The sequence below is a fragment of the Bactrocera neohumeralis genome, unplaced genomic scaffold (assembly GCF_024586455.1).
Source record: "Bactrocera neohumeralis isolate Rockhampton unplaced genomic scaffold, APGP_CSIRO_Bneo_wtdbg2-racon-allhic-juicebox.fasta_v2 cluster09, whole genome shotgun sequence".
Taxonomy (NCBI): domain Eukaryota; kingdom Metazoa; phylum Arthropoda; class Insecta; order Diptera; family Tephritidae; genus Bactrocera; species Bactrocera neohumeralis.
In genome coordinates, this window is record NW_026089622.1 from 23,654,001 (window position 1) to 23,666,134 (window position 12,134).

Sequence of the window (12,134 nt, forward strand, 5' to 3'; positions counted from 1 at the left end):
TACATAAATGTGCGTGAGCACAAAATTAACTAATTTTGTTAAATACTGCCCCATAGTTAGATAATCGACTATATATGTATACCTTATTTGAAAGTTGTGTTGTGTATAAATGTTTAACTGTGTAAAGTAAATTTGTTGAATTGATATTTTTCAACTTTTGTTTTCTTAAAAAAACCGTCTGTCTATAATAAACAATTTCATATTATGTATTTATAAATATTGTTGTTAGAGGGTGTACCAGTCACTGAAATACGTTTTTTGATTGAAATACCACCATTGGAGCGGATCGTCAAAATTTGAAACATTTACATTTTGAAATTTACTAAGCTCCTTAAGTCAGTGAATATTTTGCATTTTTTGTTGATCGGATTATTGTCACGCCCACAAAATGCCATTCGTCGTAATCCACAATAAAATAAAAGACTGTTATTTGGTAAACCGAATTGAATTTTCTGCGATTTAAAAATGTTTAAATAAGTAAGCGTGGCCTCACCTTCTAAAAGGGAAATAAAGTTTTACACCTGAGAGAGCTTTGTAGGCTTATTTAGGTTAAAGATCTTATCTCGGGACGTATTCGAACGATTTCAATCAAATTTGGAAGATAATATTATTTCGACATTCCTATATTAAAAAGCAAAACGGGTGAACTCAGTCAAAAACCACGCCTACTTCTCATATAACATAAGTTTAAATTCCGCCCGATTCCTCTATTTACCACTATACAAATCCAGAATCAATTAATGTATCAGGATAAAACTGTGCACGAAACGAGCTTTTAAGATGTGCAACATTTTAACCAAAAATTATTCAAATCGCAGCAAATCTTTTATAGCGCACAGATACCGAATACGTGATCCCCAGTTCCTATTTCGACCTTTAATCAAAAATGGGATCAATAAATCCCTTAGCAACCATATACCTAATATAAAGATTTCGGAATTTCCAGTCGAGTTTTTACCGCAATAATAATGTATCTTTTTGCTTAAAATGGGGTGACAACCTGCCTTGGCCGCCATATATATCGCATATTAAAATCAGTTTAATTTTGCCCCTATATCCCATATACCTAAAAAATATTTCCAAACTTCTGATTGGTTTTATCAACAATAGCAAGCCTACATCTATTTTTCATTCCCCTAAATGTTAAGGGTGATCCACCCAAATACTCCTAGTTTTATTTTTTTGGACACAACTTTTTGTTTTTATTTTTTCGTTATTCAGCATTAGAAAAACATATTCTAAATTTTCACCCTTATACGATTTTTAATAATGAGTTTTATATATTTTTCTGTTCCATCTACATTCTACATTATTTTTTTCAAAGTTGGCCAACGCCCTATATATCTACCAAAACTACCATCACTGAAATTTTTGAATTACATATGTATGGTAAACGTGCGGATGCTTTGGAAAAATAGATATTCATAAATAAATAAACACATTCTTAATAAATACAATATTCGCGATACTTATTGAACTAACCTCGTATCGTTACTGAAGCACCATTTAACTGTAGAGGAACACAAAATTGTCTCTGGCATATTTCCCGGCCACTACACTATGTACAATGTGCAACGAGCTAATTATATAATATAGTGATGCAATGTATAATGATGCATATTTACCGATCAGGCATTCCGTCAAGAGTTCATAAAATCTAAGTGCATTCGATTTACTTCACATACACACAAAATTATTTTCTTTGGTCGTTTTCGAGTATCTTGGAAATCTGGTGTTACTTGCAATTGTTCAGCTGTCACAATTGATGATTGCAAAATTGTTGTGAAGAAAGTCTCTCGGTATATGGTTAATTGTGACAGCAATCCTTTTATTATTGCATTTACATTTTGCAATCTCTCCGTCACTAGTCATCTGTGCTCGACCTGAGTGAGTTGCGCTTTGACCGGAAATACTACCAATTTTTGTTTTTCAAATGGCACCTACATATTTTTTCCTTGATTTTGGAATAGGAACTAATTATCCTATACAATAACGTAAAACGACTAATGGCAAGTTTCCATGGATATTATAAATAGGAACCTTGATGTGTAGTTGATATTGCTAGATTAGGATACAATTTTCAAATACTATTTTCTTGGAATTTATGCACATTGTATATTATTCTAGAGGGGAATGAATGTTTATTCCAAAACTGAAGAAAAAACATGTATGTGTCGTTTGAAAGACAAAAATTGATAGTATTTCCGGCTAAACCGGAAGTTATACCGAAAATCAGAAAGCACCTTCTGATAGTCCTCATTGTCTATGGAAAACAAAATCTACAATTTGCACAATTTTACATCATTGCATCATATGTTATTGAAAAAAGCATGCGTTTTGTCACCTGGATCACAGATGAACACAGATTGTGGCTGACTGGCCTATAGCACAACACACGGCACGGCCGGCAGTGGGCACAGAAACAGGACTGACAGACTCGCACTAATAGCGTGGCGCCCCCGATTTCTGGAATAGGACGTCCACGGGTGCCCTTGCTTTGTGCGCGCCTCGCGACGATTACATTCGCACTGGCACGTATGGTACTGCCGCATTGCTGCCCACTGCACTGGCTCTGGCGCTGCAGTTTTTTCGGTCCGTTCGCGCCCTATGTCTCTTGTTTCGCCCGCCGTGGGTGACGCACCAGTTTCAGACGGTAGCTCTTTCGGACGCTCAGCAACCGATATTTCGTCAGGCGTATGTAGGCTCAACCTACGTTGCGCCTCTGCGACTGTTGCGCCCGTGGCGGGTGCCACCTTCGCCACGCCCTAGTTACGGCTCTGACATCGATTGTAGTTATTCAATTGTCTTACAACAAGAAATCAAACTTTTTATTTCATATACCCACCAATAGGTAGGAAACAGTCATATTTAAAAAGTTATGTTTCTTGTATAATTATTAAACTGCAGGATGATACTTTCGAATTGACAGCGAATGTGTCTCGCAATGCTCCAATACTAATGATCACAAAAAACAATTTATGATCGAATTATGCTGTCAGTTCCGGCAGAGCAAGATACATTTTTTGTTTGATGTACCAGGTAAAATTCTCAGAACATTACGCAACTTCTTGATGATAAAAAATGATCCAAAATGGCATCGCATTGCTAATTGCATCAAGTTTATTAGATGAAGGCAGAACTACCCATTCAGCTCATAAGCTGCTGCAGGGGACCTGGTGTGATACATGTTGTTTGCGATAGCAAGAAAGCTGTGAATTATCCAATTGAGTTTGGAAAAATTGTCCAAATCGAACTATAACTATATAGGCCCCACATACCGGAAATTTGCACCGAACAGCGTATGTCTGATGTTTTCCCGAAAACATCAGTTAATGTGTGTAATATGTAAGTGAAGTTCGAAAAAAATCCTTTTCTGAGAATTTGTTTGTCTGCATGTCAAAAACGGTTTGAAGCGGAACAATATTTTCTTTAGCCCCCATATACTTAACAGAAAAACTTTAAAACTTTCGTTTGACTTTGTGCCTCAATATGTGAATTATCTTAATTACATTTAGTGGAAGTACTTTTCCTCTAACAAAGCATCTCTGTGCTTAAATTTGATAAAATCTGATTTAAACTTGTTCCAACCCCCATATAACTAATACCAGGTTTTTAAAACCATCCTATTTAAATGAAATTATGGTGAAAATATTCTGACATTTGTAGTAAATCTTATTATTATGATATTTCGCTCACAAAACGTTAACGATTCCTTTGGCAACTTTTATATCATATATTTGGTATATTTTATGGCAACTTTTAACCGCACAAACAAAATACAAATTTAAACAAGCACAACAGTCGTAACCATATTCTCTTTTAATCATCCATTTAATTGGCAATTTCGGAGTCAATAGATACATTTTTTTTATTTCAAAATGACAGATTTTTTTCTACAACATCATTTTTTTAATTTTTGGAAAACTTTTTCACTATAAAAGTGTTTACGTTTTTGTTTGCAATTTACATGCTATATGAGAGTATTACGTCACATGAATTTTTATAGTGCAATTTGTTTTTGTAACAATTGTCACAGTCTAAAAAGTAACAATAAATACTTGTTGTAATTTCAATTCTAACATTTTTGGGAATAGAACATCTGGAATTTTAAGTTTTCCGATTTTGAAGATGTTGAGTGGATGGACGAAAATTACGAGAATTATGTAGTATATATACCCAAAAACGATTTGCAAAAAGTGATTCTATTAAAAATTTTATTAAGAATCCATTGACTGAATGTTTAGATGATTAGTCATGTTAAGTTTACAATTTCAATCCTCCTTTTTAATACGAAACATGACATGTGTAGTCGAGACTGATATTTAAAATATATTTACATTTAGATTTGAATTCAAAGTTATGTTGTTATGCAAAATTATAGAAAAGTAAATAAAATAAGTTACGATTTGTTACGCGGTGGGAGCGAGGTGTTAAAAACAGTGAAAAATTGCATAACGTAATACTTGAATGAAACCCTATATGAATTTTTAATAAAACGTTTTATTTTTAGAAATAATAATAATTTTTGGAATTATTAAAAAGAACAAATTTTTTGCAAATGTGTCTGAAATAAAAAGCTCTTTTCTTTATAAGTAGATAAGATGTCAAATGCTCTTGACAGTGCTCGTTATGAATTAAATATCTGATTGTGCATCTTGTCGTAAAAATGGAAGATATTTTACTTTTGTTATTATTGTTAAACGAAGATGAAAATTGTGAGAGTAGGAATTTTCTTTGAGCGAGAATACCTTTGTGCAAAATTTTCGAATAACTCGTGAAATTTGCAGTCGCCTAATTGATGAACTGGCCCCAGACGATAATCAGAAAACTCAAAAAATCACTACCTTTAACTGTAAGGGTTCTTGAACTTCTTTGGACACAGCTCATACCAGAAATGTGTAGGTAACAACGTTAACTTGCCCATGAGTCAGTCGTCCCTTTCGAGAAGTGTGCGAGCTGTAGCTTTGCGAATTGAAGCTTTTACTTTTATCAAGATTGACACAGAATACCAAAATATTTCTCTCTTGATAAATATTTGAGTTAATTGTCAATATTTTATTAATTTGTCAAGTGCACAGAATAGGGATGATAGTATGTACATAATTATGTCGGCAATCCGGAAAAATATTTTTTATTAATTCATATTTGGGTAATTTAAGTTGTAGTAAATTTTTGGTGGTCAAATATATTGTGTAATAGTATAAGTAGGTACAATTGAATTTTACCTTTGACAATGTCAAACAATTTGTTGGAGTAGATGTCCCATGTGAATGTCAGATAGTGTTTTTTGAAATCACCAAACTGTAGCAGTAAAGCACCACCGAAAAGTCCTTTACCTTGTACGGGAATATTGTTTTGCGTCTGTTTGCAGATCACAATTTTTCATTCTTTTTCAAAACTTCATCCATGCCACACTTGTCTATGTTACATCAAGTAAGAAAGAGGTTACATCGAGCTGTTGCTGAAAAGTAATGAGCAGTTTGATTTTAATAACTTGCAAAGATAATACAGAAATTCGTAAATGTTTTTGTTCTAATTATCATCAACCAAATACGTCTTTTGTGTGTGCCTTTTTAGTGGACGTCTGCTTAAAATCTTATCTTACTTTATAGGGTCTCCGACTCTTCTTTCTGGGTGTTACAAACATCGTGAGAAACTTAATATACCCTGTTCAAGGTATAACTAGTTTTGGCGACATTTGAGTAGCATATGTATACGAGCATTCTGAAATATACATATGTATATCCTTAAAGAAAGTATACTTTATATAGATATACTTATGTATATAAGTATAACCGCGCACCAGAAGAAATAATATCAAATAATGCAAAACATGTGACTTTTAGGTAATAAAAAAATTAATACTTATAACAAAATTTTTGTAGTAAAAAAAAATTCAGATACTAGTTTTCCAAATGCCTCCGAGAAGCAACTGCAGAGAAAACTCCTTTTTTTTAACTTTGGCTGTCACGTCGATGTGAGCTTTTTAAAAATTGTCACCGAATCTAATGGCGGAGAATACGATTTAAGTTATATTCGTTTATATTTCACAATATTGGTAAATCTCATAGAAGAAAAAATAGATTTTTCAATATAAAACAAGAATTCATAAAAATTTTAAATACACAAAGAAATATTCTACCTACCCCTTATTTGAACCCCTCTACCTGAAAAAATGGAAAATGAGACAACCCACCTACCTAGCTTACCTATACAAAACCAGTCGAAGTGACAATTTAAAATTGTAAGCGAAATATATTTACATAGATTTTCAAAAAGTCTGTGTGTGGAATAGTATATTTGATTAAAATCTTTTCATTATAAACTAATAAATTAATTTTATTTAACAAATTGTTTATACAAAAATTGTATAATTGATTGTAGATGCTATAGCAAACACATATTTGCCTAATGCAGTGTTTCCCAAAGTGGGCGATAACGCCCCTTGTGGGCGCTGCAGGTGTCAAGGGGGGCGGTAAGAGACCCAGAAAGAAAATGGGGGCGTTGTTGTAATTTTATTTAGCTATGAGGCCTCTTGGAAAACGACAACATGAGCTCTCGGCTCTCAACAAAAACTTGTGGACATCAACTAATATGAATTAAAAGATTGCTCAAACTCGGTTCTATATTTCTCTCCGCGTAGTTCATATATCTGTCCTATTTTATTGAATATAGAAAAAATGAAAATCATGTCAATCGGTCGCTCCGTTTCATAACGGCGCATTTCGACAGGATACAATTTATAGAATACTAACTGTCAAACGTATTGCTATTGACATTACCAAATCTGTATTTGGGCATTTGCTATCATAAGATAATCATTTGCGCAAAGGCGAAGGGTAGGTAGGTTCGAGCTGATGTAGCGCATGCTTTGCGCTCTTGAATAATTTACTTTATCACTAGCGAAATGACGTCGGATAGGTAGCTGATGTAGCGCAAGTTTTGAGCTTTAGAACTCCTTAAATCTTTTATGTGAAAAATAAAAGAAGGATCTTTATCCTTTCTTTCAAATGTATTTCTGGGAAAAATAAGATAATACGAAAAGGAGAAAGATCCTTCGTCTTCTATGTCTAAAAACATTTTGGAATGAAGCGATGAAGCCTTCAAGACTGCAAGATCATTTGAATAAAATGCATCCAGATAAGAGAGACAAGAATGTAGCATATTTTCAAGACCTAGAGAAGAAGCATAATACTCAGCCAAGTGTAGCAAAACTATTTTCGGCGGCTGTTTAGCAAGATGACGACGGACTTCGAGCTTCGTACAATATCTCTTTGTTAATTTTTCAAAAAGGCAAACCACATAACATCACAGAAGAGTTAATATTGCCAGCAATAAATGAAGTAATAACTACCGTGCTTCATAAACCGGCCGCAGATATTAAAAATTCCTTTGAGTAATAATTCTGTGCAAAGACGAATTGATGAAATGGCTGAAAACATTGAAGAATCATTGTGCGATCACCTGAGGACAAGCCAATTCTCAATTCAGCTCGATGAGTCCACTTTACCAACTAATGAAGCATTGTTGCTGTCTTACGTGAGGTTTATTAAAGATGAGAAAATATGTGAAGAACTATTATTTGCTAGAAATTTAGAGACCGATGCAAAAGGCGAAATCATATTCAATATATTGGAAAAGTTTTGCGATGAGAGATTCCTTTGAAAAATATTATTTCAATTGCTTCGGATGGCGCTCCGGATATGATAGGGTGCCATAAAGGCTTAATAGCGCACTTAAAAAATAAAATTCCTGAAGTCCTTGGTGTGCATTGCGTTATTCATAGACAACATTTAGTTGCTAGAAACTTAAGTGAAAAACTATTTCGATCGCTCCAATATGTCATTAAAGCAGTTAATAAAATCCGCAACAGCTCTTTGAATGATAGATTATTTCATCAGCTTTGTGTTACTAATGACGTCGATTTCAATCGTTTGTTGTTTCATACTGAAGTTCGTTGGCTGTCAAGATGCAATTGTCTGACTCGATTCTACAACCTGTTTGACTCTGTCATAGAGTTCTTGGAAACTAAAGATACAAAATTTCAAGACAAGCTCATAACATTGAAGAATGGTATAGCTTACATGACAGACCTGTATAAATTGTTCAATGACATGAATCTCCAAGTGCAAGGCCATAAACTAAATTTAATTAAAACAAAAAACGTCGTTGCTACTTTCGTAGCCAAACTGCTTCTACACAAAAAGAATCTGGGCAGACGTGACTTTCACAATTTTCCGAATTTATCAGTATCATGCAGTAACGACGAATTGTTTGCCTACTGCCAACATTTGGAAAACCTCCACATTGACTTCACCGAACGATACCAGGACATTTTGAACTTGGAAATACCAGACTGGGTGTTGGATCCGTTTTCAAATGTCAACACAGCAATGTCACCTCAGCTGGAAGAAGAACTTATAGAATTGACAACAAACGAGGAAATAAAAATCAAGTTCAAAAATGGTTACCAAGAATTTTGGCTACAAAAACCGATCTCGCAATTGTACCCTGGATTGTGGTCAATCGTTCAACGATTCTTGATAGTATTCCCATCGTCATATTTGTGTGAACGTGGATATAGTGCTGTGACAACACTGCTTACTAAAAATTGAAATCGTTTGCCTTTTACCGAACGTGGCGACTTCTTGAGTAAATTGGAACCAGATATTAACAAACTTATTAAACAGCATCAGATTCATCCTTCACATTAGTTTTTATATGTGGATCGATTATTTTAGTTTTTTTTTTTAATAAAAGATTCTCTATTTTAGTACTATAAAGTTGTGTTTCAATAATCATTCTTATTGGCAGGTGGAGCCCGTAAGAATTAACTTGAGACCTAAGCGCCGTTGTATGTTACCTACTGCGCTCAGGTTTCAAGTTGCTCGTTATAGTAAAAGTTTCGTTTCGAATTTTCCGTTAATATACATATATAAGTCACAATAATTAATTTGAAGTCATAGTGGTTTTTAAATAGGTGAAAAAATGGGGGCGCTAAAAAAATATTTATTCTCAAAGTGGGCGGTAGACAAAATAAGTTTGGGAACCACTGCTCTATATGCTTGGTGTCACACAGTAGTGTGGCTAGAGGGGTGCGAAGGGGGCTGTCGCCCCGGGCGCAACTCTTGGGGGCGGCAAAATGGTATTTAAAAACTCCAATTCGGGCAAAAATTCCTGCAAATTGTGTCAAAAGTGTACAAGATATAGGGAGAAAATGGGGTTTTTCTATGGCTTTTAATAAGATGTCTTGTAAAAAAAACCGCATTGTGAGAATTGTGGAACTTCAGAATTAGCGTGGCTTCTAGTTCCTAAATTTTATATACTTAATATCGAAGATATTTTGTAAAAATTCACTTTTGTTCGAACCACCTCATGAAACTTGTAGGTAGGTAGATAATGGGGGGCGGCAGAACATCCTTGGCCCCGGGCGCCCGAAGTTGTAGCTACGCCACTGGTGTCACACCTTAAAGTATTACCCCGGCTTTTATTCTTGTAAGTTGTAAGAGTATAAATGTTCGGTTGCGCCTGAGCTTAGCGCTTCCTTTCTTGTTTTTAGTTTTATTTTTTATTCAGCATTGAAAAATACATTCTGGTTTAAATTTTCAATCTTAAACGATAATTTTTCTATTGCTGCTGGATAGAATATCCACATATCGACCAGATGACAATACAATATTAAAATATAATATAATAATCGTAGTATAAAATAATTTTCATGTATAGTTCTATCAATCAATCAGTTATCTCAAGTGTCTCCTGTCAACCAATAAACATCACAGAATTGACGTGAGGGCTTGTTTACTATAGTAATAAATTAGGGTTCAATTATAGGTGCCGTAACCAAAAACATATAAAACAGCTGATGGAACCAACTTTATCGGCAATTCTGTTTCCATACCATATTTTTCGATATCGTTATTTGACATAAGGATTTTATATAATCCTGATTCTAGATCGATGCTTGAAAAATATTTTGCTTTACCTATTTAATTTGACAGGATTATATTAGTATCTGAAATCGGATAACGATCACAAATTGCATGATCATTGATTCTTTTGTAATCGGTTATCAGTCTAAGTGTTGGTAACCATCATTCCATGTATCCTTTTTTGGAACTACCCATACGAACTCTTACTACATACGCCTTATGCGTAAGTTAAGTAAGTTCAGTTAATTTTTCATCCTGATTTTCAGTATTTGACTTTTCGGAATTCATTACCGAATAATAATCACTATCGTCATTCACTTCTTCTTTCACCCAATATCGAATATTATTATTCACGGTGCCGGTGTAAAACTCAGCTTGTGTTTTAGGATCCTTTTGTCCCAAAATATATTTTTTTTTTATATAATATTGCCTGTAAAATCTTCGGCTGTCTTTGTAGAACTTGTTTGTTCCACAATTCTAATATTTTTATTTTTATTTGTATTTTCATCATGTTTAATTGTCTCTTTGAGTTTCAACTTTTCCCGAGTTTTATTTTCAAAATAACTGTTCATACTTCTATTTTCATTTTCCATGTTGTTTTTTACCAAATAATTAATTTTCCCATTGGACACATCGATAAATGCCTCAATGGTTTTAAGGAAATTGTATTCCAAAAGGATTATAATCCTTCTATTTCATAGAAAATTACTTCGACTCCAAATATGGTTATTATGTGGTAATATTTGGTAATTGAATAGCCATTCACGGTTTTTATGCGCTTATAAATGGTTAATTCGTGCTTATTATTGTAAACCCCAGGTTTAAAGTAGCACGAGGTTACTCCCGTACCGACTAGAGCTTTTAGATTTTTATTTAATTTTGAGATAGGGGAGTTCATCCCCTCTTAGCTTAAGAAATGGCTGTCATTTATATTATTAATTCTCTAATTTTTTTTCATCCGGGCGAAATCTACGATTACTTTCACTTGGTTCATTTATACCATGTGCTTCTTGGTTTTGAGCCCTATTAACCTGAATATTTGCGATGATTTATATTGGTTTTATATTTCGATTCAAATTTCTATTACCTTGTTGTACCCTTACATTAAAATCTCTGTTATAAAAACTAGATACAGATGGATCTACTTGTATATCCGTAGGTGCCGGTTAGGAAAATTATAACGTATATTGTTATTTGGGCTGTTCCTTTGAGGAAATCTTAAATTATTATTTGTATATAGTGGCTTTGGCTTGTTTCTATTGTATGAAAAATTTTATGCAACTGGAGCTCTTTGGATATTTGATTCTAATTCCAGAGCTTTTGCTAAAGCATCAGGTAAATATTGTGGGTTTAGAGAAAATAGTATGTCCCTTAGTGGGGTATTTAATCCTGTTATAAAATTCGTAGGGCATAGTTCCTTTTCTTTTTGTTTAATTCTTTTGTAATATCCGCGTTGTTTCCATGTGTCATAATTGTTTTATTTATTAAATTTAAAAAATTTTTTGTTGACCAGGTTGTAATATGTTACAACCGACATTACATTCTGCCTTAGGATGCTTAGTTCCTGTTCTATTATATGTATAGAACGTAAACACATATTTTGTGATCATGATACATGTGAATATAAGTTTTTATTGATAAAATACATATGTATCGGGTGATTTTTTAAGAGCTTGATAACTTTTTTAAAAAAAAAAACGCATAAAATTTGCAAAATCTCATCGGTTCTTTATTTGAAACGTTAGATTGGTTCATGACATTTACTTTTTGAAGATAATTTCATTTAAATGTTGACCGCGGCTGCGTCTTAGGTGGTCCATTCGGAAAGTCCAATTTTGGGCAACTTTTTCGAGCATTTCGGCCGGAATAGCCCGAATTTCTTCGGAAATGTTGTCTTCCAAAGCTGGAATAGTTGCTGGCTTATTTCTGTAGACTTTAGACTTGACGTAGCCCCACAAAAAATAGTCTAAAGGCGTTAAATCGCATGATCTTGGTGGCCAACTTACGGGTCCATTTCTTGAGATGAATTGTTCTCCGAAGTTTTCCCTCAAAATGGCCATAGAATCGCGAGCTGTGTGGCATGTAGCGCCATCTTGTTGAAACCACATGTCAACCAAGTTCAGTTCTTCCATTTTTGGCAACAAAAAGTTTGTTAGCATCGAACGATAGCGATCGCCATTCACCGTAACGTTGCGTCCAACA

The 12,134-nt window shown here is 33.9% G+C and overlaps 1 protein-coding gene and 1 long non-coding RNA gene across 5 annotated transcripts in view; one reads left to right on the forward strand and one right to left on the reverse strand.

Moving 5' to 3' along the window:
* The window catches only part of LOC126764341 (uncharacterized), a 473,995-nt gene that overhangs the window by 103,318 nt on the left and 358,543 nt on the right, over positions 1-12,134 (reverse strand). The gene's annotated exons all lie outside the window — the stretch shown is intronic.
* LOC126764081 (synaptosomal-associated protein 25) overlaps positions 1-12,134 on the forward strand; it is a 532,618-nt gene that overhangs the window by 703 nt on the left and 519,781 nt on the right. The gene's annotated exons all lie outside the window — the stretch shown is intronic.